This window comes from Macrotis lagotis, chromosome 5 (genome assembly GCF_037893015.1).
Source record: "Macrotis lagotis isolate mMagLag1 chromosome 5, bilby.v1.9.chrom.fasta, whole genome shotgun sequence".
NCBI lineage: Eukaryota > Metazoa > Chordata > Mammalia > Peramelemorphia > Peramelidae > Macrotis > Macrotis lagotis.
In genome coordinates, this window is record NC_133662.1 from 183,603,988 (window position 1) to 183,621,918 (window position 17,931).

At 34.7% G+C, this 17,931-nt stretch overlaps 1 protein-coding gene across 5 annotated transcripts in view; it reads right to left on the reverse strand.

Annotated features, from left to right (window-relative positions):
- PDE10A (phosphodiesterase 10A) overlaps window positions 1–17,931 on the reverse strand; it is a 394,590-nt gene that overhangs the window by 137,803 nt on the left and 238,856 nt on the right. Inside the window, exon 1 of one of the 5 annotated variants that reach the window (XM_074188009.1) lies at window positions 287–9,250. The exons of the other annotated variants lie outside the window; for them this stretch is intronic. The gene's annotated coding sequence lies outside the window, so the exon portion shown is untranslated. Of the gene's footprint in view, window positions 1–286; window positions 9,251–17,931 lie in introns of those variants that run through there. 5 annotated transcript variants of the gene reach the window in all.

Here is a 17,931-nt window from a genome sequence, read left to right on the forward strand (position 1 = left end):
TAATTGTGGCAAATTTTTGCTTATCTATACAAAATTAATTTAATACTTTAATAATTCATTAAATAATAAAATAAAAATCTATTGACTCCTCAGTAAAATATGGATGATACACTAATAAAGTCTCAAAATTTTAACTAGAGAGCTTACTTGGCCCCCAACATATCAAGTTACTGAAGGAAAAGACAAAAAAGAGGGCTGTAAGCAACATGTGTAGGCAGATTTTCTCTCCTCCCCCCAAGTCTTAGCCTCTGAGAACAGGTCTTAAGTACATGAAGGATTATTATACCTGAACTGAGATTAAAAATCAGCTGTTTTCCATCTCCACTGAACAGGAAATGGGCAGTAGCATAATTTATTAGAGACCAAGAAGAATTTTCTGATCTTAAGGTTTAGCATTGGCTGTCCGGGCCTCAGCTTCCTCATCTGTAAAAGGAAGGGGTTGGACTAGATGAACTTTAAAATCCCTTCTAGCTCTATTTAATCTGAGAAGGGGGAAGAGTCACATGAGTGTTCGCTTCTGTGCATGCCTCTGACGATGATGTGGTTTAAAGTAACAGTTCCAAACACAGACATAAATGACCTTAGACATCAATCACATAGAAAGTATCGGTCCAGATACTTAACATGTGAAAGTCTAATGTATTCTTTCTAAACCATTTAAATCTAAGTTATTATCCTAGGTAAAGTATTATTTAGTGCTACATTTCTTTATGGATCAGGGGGAACACAAAGGCAAAGAAACAAGTTTCCTCACTTTCAAGAGTTTTATTTTCTAGAATTATCAATAGTTTATACCCTATTTAAATTTTAGAACTTAAAGGTTTTATAAAATTACTAACAAAAATAAAAGAATCCACTTAAAATTAGGCAGTTTCAATGGTATGTGGCATAACTTCAACATTAAGTTTTAAATAGTGATCATAAAAATAGATATTGGAATAGATCCTTTTCTGCTTATCTCCCCTTATGCCCACAACCATAGTGTATACATTTCATATCATATTATTAATCAAAGAATCAATCTTTTATTTTTGTAGATTGTATATGGAGTTGCTTATCTTATTTTTAAAATTTGTTTTCCTAATGTTTGTTTTGTGCCTACTGGATTACAATTTAGTAGCTTGACAAAATGGTCAACTTGGAAATTAAGGGGAAATAAAATTCCAATCACTTTTTCTTACTGATTTGGAACTTTTTAAAAAATTCAGATCATGAAGGTAAAAACTGGTCAGCTGACTGCAAAAAACAAAGCTAGTTTATCTGCACTGAAATAAGTTACAGAAGCAATTCAGTTATGATAACATACCTCAAATAAAGCTACTTAATTTTAAGTTCTTATGTATTTTCTCCTTTATTATTTTAAAAAACTTAAGCAAATATAAAGCTTTGGTATCAACCCTTCAAGAGGATTTAGACTTTAAAGGCAGATCCCTAATTGGTCTCAGTTTACAGACCCAACTGATGATCTATCTTATTTAAATAAGGAGTGGGAAACTTTCCCCAGGACATTGACCTCAAAGAGAAAACAAAAATCAATTAAAGCAAATGAAGGGAAATGGAAGGAAAATGCAACTTAATTTTATCAGTTAGGATTATGATCACTTATTTGTACAAATTATAGATTAAATACACTTGGTTTTTAAATTAAGAATAGGAAACACTCTTTATCCAATAACAAAACAATGAACTTTAATTTCATCTTAACTCTAGATAAAGAGAAAAGAGGGATAAAAGAAAGAAAAGAAAAAGGCTGAGAGAAACAAACAAAAATATACTCTAAATGAGAGAGAAATGAATAGGGCAGAAAGGAAGGAAAGATGAAAAAAGAGACAAAAGAATAGGTTAACAACTAGACAGAGGGAAAAAAGAGCAAGACAACAAGAGTTGAAAACTATTTCGTATTTGCTGAGATGTGGGTGGGTTGTAAGATGAAATCTCAAGAAATTGTGAAGGCTGTAAATTACTCTATACTACTATTACTATATACTATATACTATTACTCTACTGCTATATGGTTCTCTTATTATTCTCATCAATGTCAGTTTGCTCACTATTATTCAAAGACTTTTTAATTGTTATTCTTAATCCTTCAGAAATTTTTTTCTCCTTTACTCCACATTCTTTTTCACCACCCTAATAAACCCTTATTATTATGCAAACTGCTAATCTCCTAAAACTTCTATTTTTCACTTTCTTCTCATGCCAATCCATCCTTCATACTATCAAAATAAGCTTTCTTCTGCAGTTTATCATATCACTCTTTTGCTCAAAAAATCTTCAATGGCTTCCTATTACTTTTCTGAGTAAGGCTCAAACTTTTCTCCTTGGGATTCAAAACCCTCCACAATTTAGCAACATACCCCTAACCTCAGCTTCATTTATAATCCATATACTCTATGATCCAGCCTGATTAGCTATGAACATCTCTCTGTGGTCCTGGTCAAGCATTATCCTGTCTTAGGTCAGTTAAATTCCTGTGACTGAAATACTCCTCCCAACCTCTAGCTACAAACTAATCAAGTCCAAAAGAAATATTCTACCAACCCTATCCCAAGTTGTTAATGAATCTTTTAGATATCATGTAAAACTTTCTTTTGTATTTCTGTAATGCAGATATACTGGAATATTATGCACTGGTTGGGCATGCCTATATTAAACAGGAAGTTTGAAGGAGTTTTAGCTAAACTTTGCAACTCTGGTAACACCTATATAATGTGTTGCAGTGTACTGATTGCTTAGTTATTGTATTACATTTATTCAAAGGAAGCTGTAGTTCTTGAGGCTCAAATGACATCAATATGATACAGACCAAAGATTATTGGTTATTATTATTATTATTATTAATTATTTCACCCCATGTAAAGATTAACAGAATGCCTTCTGTGGGGGGGAAGCAAGAATGGGGGGAATATTGTAAAACTCAAAATAAATAAAATATTTTCTTTTTCTTAAAAAATTTCACTCCACCATTTAATTGATCTCCAGTTTCAAAATGTTTTGAATGTCAATGACAATGTAGTTTAAAAAAACGATATATAAAAAAATGAATGTATCAGGCATGTACAATAAGTAAAATTTCAGGTTTTAGCACATACATAAAGTTGTGGATTTAATGGAAAAAAGTCCATATGCCATAGAATTAAAAACACGTGCATTCATACACATAACTAAGTACTTTTTTAAAATCCTTTAACATTCTAAACTATAAACAATCATCAACTATTCAGTATCTGTTTACTATGTATTGAGCATGATAGGGGTTGCCAAGATAAGAAAAAGTAGAAAAAGTAGAAACTTGTTCTTAGAAAACTTGCCACTTAATGGGAGAATATATGACTAATATTCTTGTTCTTTGTCAAGTTTTCTGATTGTTTCCAGTAATAAAAATGAAACAAGCTAACAATTCTATGTTATCCTATTCAATGTACAATTAGAAATTCTCTGAGTGCTCAGGTAGCACGTGTGAAAAAGCTCTGGGAACAAGCAGGTGGGCAGGCAGAGTGGCTGGATGTTCGAAGGGCAGGAAACAGGCTGACTCCTGCCCAGCATTCAATTCAGGAAGCAGTTTCAAAAAAGAAAAGAAAAAAGAGGGAGAGAGAAAAAAGAAATGCCACATGGCAAAGCAGGAGAACATTTTCTTCTAGAAATTGATTAAAGCTGCAAAGGTAAGTAGTAAATAGTATAAAGAAAGAAAGAATGGGAAGAGCAGAACTATTCTACAACAGGTGACTAATGTCATTAAAGTTGTTAACAAAGGCTTCCTAATCTGATAAGGAGAAGCTTAAATGGCTTAATACTGCATCATGAATTATTTCCTCTGATATGCTGTTTTAAGGGCATTGATCTTCAAACAAGTCTCTAAATTTCCATGATCCTTTTAGGAAAAATCTTCCTTCTGTTCTTAAACACAGACTTCATTTGAAATCTTGTTCCATTTTGTATTATAAGTATTTATATGTCATGGCCCCCTACTAGTATATAATATAGCTATATATATATATGTACATATACATATATGCATGCATGTATGTATGTATATATAATGACATCACTGTCAAGTACAGGGAAGGACATCCTTAAGAGGACAAAGTATAAGACCAGTCATGTTCCTTCATACACTAAGAACCATAATACACTGCAGGAAAAAAGTACAAGGTGGGGAAGAGTTCACACCAGAAAGGTCCAAGGCACAAAGATCTAGTCACTAAGCTTTAAAGAGTGAATAAATTCTATTTTACACAAGAGGTTCCCTAACCTACAAGACAAACCACAACACTTAGTCTGCTCGTCAAAGTTCTCTAAATGCTTACTCACCACTCTTTCAACTTCACAAGCCCTGCCTGCCCTATATGAGCCACCTGCTTTAGATATTTTTCTTGATCATTTCTTTCCTTCCAAGTTGAACTATTTTTCAAAACTCCCTTACCCCCACAGTCTATTTTCAAGCTTAATTCAAAATTCTATCCCCTCTAGAAAACCTTTACTTTGCCACCACTCCGTGACTACTTTTCTCTGAACTCTACATAACAATTTTTCTTTGCTGTTCATGTGGCACTTTTTCAACTTTTAATTTTAATTGTTATATGCATATGAACTCATCCCCATTATATTTTAAGCTCCTTGAGGTCAGGGACTATCTTGTACTCACAGAATATATAACACAGTTTTGTGTACCATTAGGGACTAATATTTTTGCTTATTTAATTTGCCCTGCTGACTTAATAGTCATTTCAGAAGAAATTTTTCTTTTTATGACAGTTCTTCAGTGGACAAGGGTGCCACTATTTTTAGCTTTACTTTTGTTACCCACACCTCAGTCTGGCTTTCAAATGTGTTAACATGTACCAAAAATAATCAGCCCTCAAAACTTTTCAAACTCGTTCCCAAGCATATCATCCTCAAATGTGGTGGTCTTTTCTCAACCCTTATCCTTTTCAACAGTTTCATTTGATACTCTCCTCCTGGATATTTTCTTTTCTCTGAGTTTTCCTGTCACAACTCTCTTTTGATTCTTCTATCTAACAATTTCTCGGTCTCCTCTGTCATGAATCTCATTACCCTTTTAGGTTTCCATAATGTTATGACCTAGACCCTTTTTTCCCCCTCCACAGTCTCTCTCTTGGTAATCTAACCTCTCAGTAACTCCTTTGGTTATTTCAAAGACATCCCAACTTAGAGATATCCCAAACTTATCATTATCTCCCCACCCTTTCTAAATCTCCCTGTTTCTGTCATAGACATCACCATCCTTCAAGTCCTAGGTTCATAATATCCATATTACCCTCAACTCCTCCTCTTACTACCCTACATACCCAATCAATTGCATGGACTGCATTTCTATCCCCATATCACTTCTCACATCCCTCACTGCTGCCTCTCTCCCATTCACACTTATCACCACAGTTAGGCTCTCTTATACAATGGTCTCCCTGACTCAAATCTCCTACCTCTCCCTGCTACCAAAATAATCATTCTTATGCACAGAGATGACTATGTGATTCCCTTTTTCTATCAATTTCAGGAGCTTCTTTTTGCTTCAAGGATCAAACTATGCTTTAGGTTCTTAAAGCCTTTTGTAATCTAACTCTCAGCTATCTTTCCAGTTTTAATGTATATTCTAAGTCACCCTTCTCACACTTGGTGATCCAGTAAAACTAATCTGCTCTAGTTTTCACAAACATCCCAACACACAATCTCTCATTATCTCTACCTGAAATGTACTCTGTTCTCACCTTGGCCTCAGAGTTTCCTTCTTCCTTTAAGATGCAGCTGGAGGACTGCGAGGAATATAGGGTGTTTGGTTTCCATAGGGAGGAGGTTCTCTGAGATATACATCACCAAGTCTGAGGTTTCCCTATGGCTGATGTACCTATATGCAGGTGTGTGAGAGTAAGACAAAAGGGGAGACAAAGAAATTGACTCCCAATCAATTATGGAACTAGTGGAATTCTCCTAAACTCATCAGACCTGAGATCAGACCAGGCCAACTCCATCTAATCCTAAATTGACCTAAGGTCCTGAACCTCTGCAAGTGCTCTTGCCTAATGAGGTCTATACATATTACTATACACTACCCCTGTGACAATTGAGGCCCATCATATAGATTAGACTATAACCCTGATGATTCAAACCTTGGCTGGTTCAGAAGGGAAGAGAAAGCAATTCAAATTGTTTATAAGACTGGACATTTTCCCTGCTAGGGAAGTTAGTTATAACTCATGCTTACTAATTGTATCACTCCACCTCCCTAGACCCTAATTTCTTTATATGCATAATAAAGAAATCAGTGTAGATTGTCGTTAAGGTCACTTCCAGTTTTAGATAAATGGCTGATTCACCTATTTAAAAGTACCTAGATTAAGGCTTGTTCTTAATGAAGTCAAAGATTCTTTTTAAAAAAGCAATAATGTTTCTAATTTCTTGAGGCAGCTAAGTGGAAAAAGCCAAGGGCCTGGGTCCAGGAAAACCTGAGTTAAAAATCCAACTTCAAAGGCTTGCTAGCTATCTGACTCACAGCAAGTCACAAATCCCAGGATTGTTGTAAGGGATCAATGTGTATCATATACTATTTGTATAAAGCACTTGGCACAGTGCACATGGAAGACGTAATTTATTTTCTAAATCCAGAATACTGCAAGCTCTATAGTAGTCAACCTCGTTACCAGCTCCTTCCTGTGATCCTTCACACAAGAAAAGTCCTCTACCATATTAGACAGCTTTTTATTTTTCTCTAGGACTTCATATTTTGTCATTTCGGTTAGTCTTTCTTATAATTGCCTCTTCTTGATTTTTTTTCGGAAAATTCACATCTCCATCCTGCTTAAAAGATTTTACCTGATGTTACAAATTCCTCAAATTATTCAACCTTTTCTCCCTTTCATACACACTATCCTCCACTTTTATTTCTAATTCCTCCTTTCTACTATTTTGGCTCCCAATTTCTTTTCAGTGCTTTGCAATATAATTTTGGACAATGCCAATTCAACTGAAAATGTTTTCCCCAGAGTTATGGGTGTCTTCAACTATGAAATCCAACAGCTTTTAACCACTCCTTGTATCTTCTATTGCATCATTCCCATTTCCCATAGCCTACTATCTGAGGCTTTATCCTGGGTCCTTTTCTCTTCTCTCTCTGTACCCTCTTCTTTTTTTTTAAATTTATTTAAGGAGCAATGGGGTTAAATGACCTGTCTGAGGTCACACAATTAGGCAATCATTAAGTATCCAAGGTTGCATCTGAACTGAGCTCCTCCCAACTCCAGGACCAGTGCTCTATACACTGTACCACCTAGCTGCCCCTCTGCACCCTCTTCTTAAATAATTTTATTCCTAAATGATTTTATAAGCTCCTGAGCTCCAAATAAATGGTTCTCTCTTCCTCTCCCAACTGTCTCTAGAAACCCAATTTCACATCACTAATTTCCAACTAGACATTTCTTCTTAGATCATCTACTGGTATCTCAAATTCAAGATATCCAAATCAACTCATTTTCTTTGCCCTTAAATCTTCTATTTCAAACTTACCTATTTCTGCAGTGGTTAAACATCAGTCTTCCAGTTATCCAGGTTTGCCATCTCAAAAAAATTATTTTTTCTCACTCATTAAATTCAATTAGTTGCCCAATCTTTTCATTTTACATTAATAACATCTCTTATATGCATCATCTTTTTTTCCTCTTCAAAAAAGTCATCCAAGGCCTAATCACCTTTTGTTGGGATCATAACAAAAGTCTACTAATAACAAGTTTTCTGCTTCCAGTTTCCCCAACCTCTGAATGTTTTCAACAAAGCCATCAAAATTACCCTCATAAAGATCTGACTATCTCTAACCCCAAGATCTTGATTAGTACTTAGCAAACCTAAAAATGAGACTCCAAAAAAAAAAAGGATATTCAGTCTCCCAGAGTCTCATTAATCATAGTAGGTTGCACTTAAGTATTATCAATATCAAATCATTATTGCAGTAGTACTTCATACTACTACCTAATACTGCCTTTAGGATTTAATATAAACCCTTAACTTGACATTTAAAGCCTTGTAGAATCTGGCCTCAGACTACCTTTATGATGAGGTCACAGAACCTCAGTGAAGGACCTTGCCATCAGGCATGGGCTTGGTAAATTCTTGCCCCCAGGCACAAGATAACTCCTCTAATCAACAAGACCCTAAATTCCTACCCTACTCTGAAAAGATAAAATCTCTGAGCTACCAATCCTCATCTGCATGTCCCCAATTACTACATCTTTCCTCTCTGAGCTACTGTCCCTCATCTGCATTTCACTGATTACCTCATCTTTCTACATCTTTGCTCCCCCTCTTCTCAGGTGGGTGGCTGTCTCTCTTTGGAAGATTCCCCAAAAATAAATGCTTTCACTGGAACTGGAGAGAGTGTTGAGTTGAATTCCCCTGATAGAAGATTTGCACCCTGAAGCTCAAACTATTTTGTGATGCCTATGGGGATGTCTCTAACTCTGGCACCCACATTCCTAAGTCCATTCCCATTACTCAGCCAGTACTCCAGCTGCCAGTCATATAGGTTGGGGTGTATGAATTTAAACTATTTGTAGAACTTTGTATGTATTTCCTATATAGTTTGAAATTCCCAGGGGAATGGGAATTGGAGGCTAAATACTTAGGCCAAAATTCTTTAGCTGTAAAGTCTCAAAGACAGGTAAAGAAGGCAGGGGGTCTAAAGAACTAGAGGAAAAATTTATACAGAACTAGGAATTGTCATGACATGTCTTAAGATAGGTCTGTCCAAAATAATGAGCTGTGTGGGTCTCTGCACCTGGCAGGTTATCTCTCAGCAGGAAAGGACCTGCTGGAGAACCCTGCAGCTCTTTCCCTCCCTGCTGGATGCAAGGTATGGAGGCCAATGGCTAGTCAAGGGAATGTGAACTGTTCTGGGCTTCTGGCAGAATCAGTCCCTCTTCTAATATCACAGGAGTTGTTATTAAACTGTCTCTTATAAAATTAGGACAAATTTGGCCTCAAAGACCTTAAAAAGAGACTTCGTTAACTAAATATAAATATACATATGAAATGAAAATATATAAGTTTAGGGTTATTTTCTCTTTATTTCTGTCCATGTGTATGTTCCCCCATGGGTACTAATTAGCTAAGAAATCCTAAAACCAATGACATAAATATTGGCTCAGCATACTGTGAACCAGCTTAACTATGATAGGTATGAATTTAAACTACTTGTAGAACTTTGTATGTATTTCCTAATACATACATATACATACATATATACATATACATATATATACATACATATATACATATATATATATATATATATATATATATATATAGTATATGTATGTGTTGGAAATTCCCAGGAGGATGGGAATTGGAAGCAGAATACTTAGGGCAAAATTCTTTAGCTGTAAAGTCTCAAATACACGTAAAGGACGCAGGGGATTAAGAATTGATCCAGTTCTTTAAGTAACTAGAGGAAAAGTTTATACAGAGCTAGAAATTGTCATTACATGTCTTAAGACAGGGCTGTCCAAAATAATGACCCACAGTGCGATTTTATGTGGCCCACCTATGGGTATTAATTTTCACTAGCAAAAAAAAAATGCTAATTTGCATGAAATATATATTAGATTTTGAAATTTCATCACTAATAAGTAACTCATTGATGCTAATTTTCTTTGTTGTTTTTAAACAATATTATGGATGGAACATCTCACTTAAAACTTTCAATCTACCTATATGATGCAGACAAGTCTGGATGCACCTACCTTTATACTGCTGTGTTGTTTTGTGTTTGCTTTCACGTTTTGAGTCTTCATCTGTTGTACTGATGATATGTGCTCCCCCACTTTCTAATAAGTCAAAAGAATCATGATTTTTCCTAGCATTTGCTAAACCTAAATAACATAAGACTACAAAGTAACTATTATAATAGTGTCTTGTGTTTTGTTCTAGGTGCAGCTCTTGAATAATTATTTTATTTTAATGTGACCCTAAAATCATCTAAGGTTTGAAAGTCCTGTCTTAAGAAATACAAATAGGGGCAGCTAGGTGGCGCAGTGGATAGAGCACTGGACTTGGAGTCAGGAGTACCTGAGTTCAAATCTGACCTTAGACACCTAGTCGTGTGGCCTTGGGCAAGCCACTTAACCCCATTGCCTTGAAAAAACTAAAATAAAAAAAATAGAAATACATTAATTTATGAATAATCTTTTTTTATTTTGAGGGGTTAAGAGTACTGGGCCTTGAAATTTAAAATACTGCCATTATCCTTATGTTTACTTCAGTTTACTATTCTGTAGGGAACAATAATGACACCCACCTCCCCAAGTTACTGTGAGGATCACATGACTAAAAAATATAAGGCAAAAATTATATGATATCTATTTAGATATAATTGCTTTATAACAACTTTCTGTGAATTTAACTGAAATGAGGTCACCTGATTATTGTTTGTTTAAACAAAACTCTTAATTACTCAAACAAATTGTGTTAAAAGTCTTTTGTGGAAGGCCTCTAAATTTCCATTTACTGAAATAATAATTTGATATTGATATTGATAATAATTAAGTGCAACCTACTATGATTAACCAGACTCTGGGAGTCTGAATTCCTTTTTTTTTTTTGGAGTTTCATTTTTAGGTTTGCTAACCTCTTGGACCACCTTTAAATAGTGCTTTCAGAGAAACTTAAGCAGTTAACAGCTCAGCAGCAATATCTGAGATCTAAAGTTAGGGAATATCTGTCCCTGGGAATAAAGTAGGGAGGTTACCTTGGGAAATGCTGAAATTACCAAACTAGAAATCTGTCCACCTGGTTCTGTGTACTAAGCTACTTGTAGTGGTATAGGCCTGGAGGCCCAGTTTTGATGTTATTATAACCATGTCCTTTCTTATAATTCTCATAGTAAAATTTCTATTAGCAGGACAGAAAAAGTTTACCATTGTAATTGGATCTATTAAGTCATATGAAAGCATTCAAATTACTGTAATAAACTGTAAGTGGGAAAGATCTTGTTTTGATCTGAATTTGTAGCCATTCCGTGGCCTAAGCAAAGAGTTAAATTAATGCTTGAATTTATCACACGAATAAGATTCAAATCCTTAAGAATCTCTTTATAAAAGGTAAAAGTTAAGATCTCTCCAGTTGTTTTTGTCCTAAGAAATAAGATTTTAAAATTGAAATGTTATGTTAGTGAAGAGTAATAATCCATGTGTCACCCTATTTGGAAATCTGATTTTTGGTTGTATAATCTGGAATTAGAACATGTTTTTAGTTGTGTGTGTGTGTGTGTGTGTGTGTGTGTGTGTGTGTGTCTGTGCAAAATGCTTGAGAGTCACCTAACTTTACAAAATTAAAGTCTATGTCTATTCAAGCATAGTTGATATGAAATATTCTATAAAATAATTATATGCCATTTGGATTGTTGTATTCATACATCCCAAGTCTCTGTTGTTTGTTATTAAGCATCTTAAAGCAAAACCATTTATATAATATTGAGGAGATAAGTTTTGATTTCTCTATAGATCTCTTACTGTTACCAATTTGAGATTTGATTCTTATAAGTTGAATTCATGCTTGATTATTTGAACTTGATATTTAAGACCTTATGGGGCTGTAACTAATTTTATGATTATCAAAAGAATGTTGGGCCAATGATCTATGATGCCAGCAACCTGATAGGGTTTTATATGCATAAACTACAGGTGAAGCCCACAGGAAAAAGATTGGAAGAATGACTTAGCCAGCATTTTCAGGCATTCTCTTGACTTTCCTCAACATGGCCTATACAATGTCCAACCTAACTGACTTAAGTCTGGCTCAGGGCAATTGGCCATCAATATGAATTTTGTCTAGAAGTGACATAATAAATAAGGAAATATTTCTCCTTATGTTCCTGTTCTTTATGGCAAATTTCTATAATTATGTCAGATGACCAGTATAAGCACAATATTAGACCCTTGCTTTAAAGGCTTACTACTGAAACATATCTGAATTACTATAGTAAGATGAGGCTATAAGATTTGAATCATTTGGTCTACAACTCTCTAATTCTATATAGCTAGTTAAGCATCCATTACTAACTTGTGTTAGTTAATCAAGATTCACAATGTTATGGAGATATTTAGATGAATGACCTGTGACACTAGAATATCAGTCTCTACTTAAAACAGAACTGAGACTGATATGATAAAGAAATTCAAAGTTAATTATATCAGAAGAAGAATGCCCTATAGTCTATCTTGAAAATATTTTGGAGATCCAATTTTGGCTCAGCATTTTGCTCATTTAAAATATGGCTAAAAGTTGAAAATGTTTTATTGAAAATAACTCACTTGAAATGCACTGTTCTAAAATTGATTATTCAATGTATTTATATACTATCCCTGAACTTTTTCTTATAACTAAAGTTAATCTGGCAACTTTTAATGAATTCACTTTTGTATTAGACTCCGTATTCTTAGAAGTGTTTTAGTGGAATCTCACCCTCCAAATGGGGAATTGAATAAAGACAAGTATAAAAAAAACTGGGTGTGAGTTTTCTGTATATCAGCATAACAATTAGCCAATTGGTCATTTGCAAGGAAAAATTTGTGTTAAGGTGTTCTTTTAGCAGAGAAGAAAATCTCTCCTAGTGATTTGATCTGGAGAACTGCTCTAAGAAGCATTCCTGAACAACAAGACTGCACAGCATGTTTCCAGAGGAACAGATCTAAATTTGCTTTTCTGCCATCACCCTTCCCTTGTGTACCTTTTAGTTATAAGACCCACTTATCAAAAGGGACTGCCCCTTGTAACTTTGTCAGATATAATTCATCTTTCCCCTTTCCTTCTTTTGATATTTGGGCCATTTACCTTGAATGTACTCTCTAGGATTACATCCTCTAGATAGGATCCTATTAAATTCCAGATGATAATCCAGAATAGCTAATTCTCATCAGAATTTCCCTGCATCCCCTGGATTCCTCCTAAAACTCTTATTTAAATCATTTCATTCCCTGAGGGAGGGACCCTGTAAGGCAGACACTTCTCTACAACCCTTTTCACTCTGAAGTAGTTACAGAAGATGAAATCTTCCTCCCAGATCCCCAAATGAATTTGGGTTCCTACTCCTTGGGGTGGGGAGAATGATGAAGTCACTGAAACCTGGTGAAAGCAAAGACTTGGTAAACCTTTGCCCCCCCCCCCCACAAGTCCATAAATTCCTGCTATAGTCTGAAAAGATTAAGATTCTGAGTTCATCCACAAGCCCCTAATAATCTCTTCTTTACTCCTCTGAGCTACTGTCTCTCATCTGCATGTCACTGATTAACTCATCTTTGCCCTCCCCCAAGCTCACCCTCTCAGTTGAGTAGCTGTTTCCTTTTGGGAGACTGATCTGTTCTAGAGGAGTGTGATTCCCAAAATAAATGCCTTCACTTGGAGAAAATCTGAATATGAATTCTTTTGAAAGCCAATCTATACCCTGAACACAACATTTAGAGACAATTTCCCTTCAGTAAATCTATATTCCAACTATAGTAGAATATTTGCTAATTCCAATACTCAGGATTCCCTTTCATGCCTTTTCACAAAGCTGTCCCACCAACCTGATATGCACTTGTGCCTTAACCCTACCTCTTAGAATTCTTAGATATTTACAAGCCTTAATTCAGATGCCATCATTATGAAAAACTTTTCCTAATCCTCTAGTTTGCAATGGACCCTCCCTGAAATTTCCATTTATTTAACTGGGATTAAGATGTATAGACGATTGAGTTAAAAAGCAAGCACAGGTTCAAGAACATGCTGGCAACTGGTGGATTCTATTTATGTTCATATGACAGAGGGCAATTCCTCTCGAAGCAGAAAAGCTAACACTGGGCAGTATAGTATACCTTTGACCATGACCATCTCCTGCTCATCAGTTATTATCCAAGATACAGATAGTGTAATGGAAGTAGAGGCTGGGGGTTTTCATTGAAGATATGTATGGCAATCTCAGTGAATTTACACCTGACCTTGGCAATTACTCTGGGATAGTCTTGTCAGTTCTCCTTTCTGGCTTAAACATCTTCTGGACCACAACTGACTGCTGGGATGGTAATATGAGTTTTAAATTATGGGAAGAAGAAAGGATAGAAAGCTATATTTTGAGGTTAAAAATTTTAAAAACAGACCACAGAATTATAATTTAGTTATATCAATACTTTTCAAGATAGTAATTTATAAAATAGTTTCAGTCTATGATTTTCTCTATTTGGCCATCAAAATAGGTATAGGATGTATTAGATACCTGAAATAACAAGTTCTGATCAGAAAAAAAAATTAAATTGTACTTATAATTATAGATAAAATGGCCATGCTATGGATTAAGCCAAAATATTTCCTAATAATCTAGATTTACTTCTTTGAGACGTAGAGAAGAACATAGACAGAGAACAATAAATACAATTTTGGTCAAAGCATCTACAACCATCGTGATGTCCTGAACCGGAAAGAGAATTAGGCAATGATATTCAAGGTAATTAAGTAAGTACAGGAGGATTAAGATGGCCAAGCTTCCTCAAAGGGACTCGGTCCAGAAATATAATGCACATGACTGATATTTACTATGCCCAAGGACACTGAAAATGCTGTGTAACATGATGGGGAGTCTTCTATATGCCTACATATATGCCTTCTATGTGCCTCAGATATTTATTATTAACTGTGTGATCCTGGCCAAGTCATTTGATCCCTGTCTGCCTCAGTTTCTTCATAATGAAATTATGCTACTGGGCTCATATAACTTTGATATGTTGCATACCTACTATATTTCTGGATCAACCATTCTGTTTTCTTTGCTCAATATCAAATCATTTGACTACTACCTTTGAGGTATAGTTTGAAAGCTTGGGGTACTATTCTCCTTCTTTCCTATTTTTTTCACCTTTACTTTCTTTGATATTTTTTACTTTTTTACTCCTCCAGATCAATTCTGTTGTTACTGTTCAACTCTATAAAATAATCCTTTAGTAGTTTGTAAGAGCACTTAACAAATTAATTACTTAGAGAAGCACTTTTTAAAAAAATATTGACAAGACAATATTTTGCCAATGATTTAGGCTATATTCATTTTCCTTAAAAATAATTTGTATTTGGATTTATTCCCCAAAATGTATTCCTAAATATTTTTTTATATTCTGCAGTTATATTACATTTGGAATTTTCATGGATTTCTTACTGCTGGGATAGGTTAGCACTATACAGAGATACTGAGGCCTTATGCAGATTTGGTTTTTTTTTTTTTACATTTCTGCAATTTTACTGAATTTACTGTTTCAAATAATTTCAAATCAAATGCTAATTAAATCAATTGCAGTTCTCTAAATAAATAATATTATCTACCAAAAGGCTTCTCTTTGTTTATTGACTCAATTCTTCTTTCTTGTCTCCATGCTAAAGCTACCATTTCAAGGTCTTCATTAAACTGCAGCAGCCATAAATGGACATCATTGCTTTATTCTGTTCTTACTAAAAAGGCCTTTAAATTTTTTCCATTACATGCTTGCTCTTGGTTTTAAAGATTCTTTAATTTATTAAGAAAAATCAGCTTGTTCATATGATTTTAATGTTCTTAATGGAAGCATTACATTTTTAAAAAGGCTTTTCAGCATCTATTGATATAATCACATAACTTTTACTACTTATGCTATTAATATGTTTTAATATACTTATAGTATTTCCTATATTGAATCAATCCTACATTTCCGGTATAAATTCAACCCACCTCAAGTGTTGTTGCTTTTGTTGTTTTATTTTTGCAAAGCAATAGGATCTAGTGATTTGCCCAAGATCACACAACTGGTAGGTAAGTATTATGTGTCTGAGGTTGGATTTGAACCCAGGTCCTCCTGACTCCAGGGCCAGTGTTCTATTCACTGCATCACCTAGCTGTCCCTACCTCAAGTATTTTTAACAATAACTCCACCCCCTGGTCATTGCTCTGATTATATAAAAAACATGAGATGTGTTTGGTCAAACAAGAGAAAAAATTAACTTAAGGAAGCAGTCTCTTTGAAGCAAATAGTTATTTCAGTCAAAATGGTTAAGACAGTTATAGAAGCAGTTCTCATATATAAGTAGAACTAGATGTGGTGTTAAAAAACAAAGCTGGCTATGAACCTCAGGTATAAGTTATGTAAGTTAGAGCAAGCCACACAATTCTAAGTTCTGATTTCTCTGATGGTAAAATAAGTACAAAGTTAATAAAAATATTCCAGTTAATACTGGAAGCATTTGCAGATGAAAAAAAGGACTCTTATACATATATCACCTCCTTACAACATTGTCTGATGCTCAAAATAACTCAAATGCTCAAATAACTTTGGCCAATGATCAGCAATTAGCATGCCCAATGATCTTCTGTGTACATGAAACAGATGCTGTGCATAGATAATAAAATGAGTATCTAAAAAGTTCTTTCACTGATTTCTAATAGCTTGCAGCTGTCAAGTTCTCCTTAACATGAAGTCATATGGTTGGAAGACCAAAATCTTAGAAGAATTCAAACAACTCAAAGTAACTCAAAAGGCATTGGAAAGATGTGCAGTGGTTATAAAAAGACTCTAGCATGATGCCAAAGATGAGCTGTAGGAAGAAATAAAAGGACATTATGGAATACATATCACAAGAAAAGGACATGGATCACTCAAATAGTAAAAATGAGACATTGATGGATACATCCAAAACAGAACCCTTATTATATTAATTATGTTCCTCCCTTTTCTGTACTTCCCTGTAACTGCAAAGGGAATTACTAGTAATATGCACCAAGTTAATATTTTAACCAATGAAAGATGATGAGATCATAAAGAGATAGAATAGAGAAAACAGAGAAGACCCAAGATGGAACTGGGGGGGGGTCCCTAACTTTAACAGGCCGAAGAATGAATAATTATTCAAGAAAGAAGACTAGAAGGAATGGTCATATAGTTCCAAGGAGAAACAATGAAGAAAGCAATATCAGAAGCTATGGAAGCAGACAAGTCTGACAAGGAAGAGAGTCAAACAGAGTTAAAACTGTAGAATAAGCAGTTTTTAAAGGGGCTTAGACAAAACATCAGAGTTAACAAAAGAGCATTGATAACTTGGGAAAAGATAAGTTTTAGTTAAGCAGAGACTAAAAATTGAACTAGGAATCAGAAAATTAAAGTAACTACTAGTTTAATCTTCCATCTGAAGTTTAAAGATATTAATATAGATCAGGGTGGGACTGGGGAAAGAAAATTAAGGAAAAGCGGACTAAGGAGATGGAGAAATGGAGAGATTGGAGAGGAAAGGGAAGGAGGCCAGCATGTAGTCTACCAAGTAAAAATACAAATAAAGATGACATCACTTTAGAGAGTTTAGAAATATTTCTTATTCTTGGGATTATACAAGTTCAGTACTATGTAAGTGTAGTACAATAGAATTCCTATTTGCGGTCATAGGAGATTATATGAAGGATGATTTCAGAAAAAAACTGAAAAAGACTGACATGATCTGATGCAAAGGGAAGTGAATAGAACCAGGAAAACATTGCGCACAGTAACAGTATTATTGCATGATTATCAACTGTGAATGACTTCACTATCCTCGGCAATTCAGTGATCTAAGACAATTCCAAAGAACTCATGATGATAAATGTCAGATATTTCCAGAGGGAAAAAACTGATGAAGACTGAATGCAGATCAAAAGAATCCTTTTTTAACTTTTTTAAAATTTTTGTTAAGTTTTGTGCAACTAGGTGGTGCAGTGGATAGAGCACCAGCCATGGAGTCAGGGGTACCTGAGTTCAAATCCAACCTCAAACACTAAATAATTACCTAGCTGTGTGGCCTTGGGCATGTCACTTAACCCCATTTGCCTTGCAAAAAAAAAAAGCCTAAAAAATTTTTTTTATTAGTTTTGACCTGTGGTTTCTTTCACAACATGACTATTAT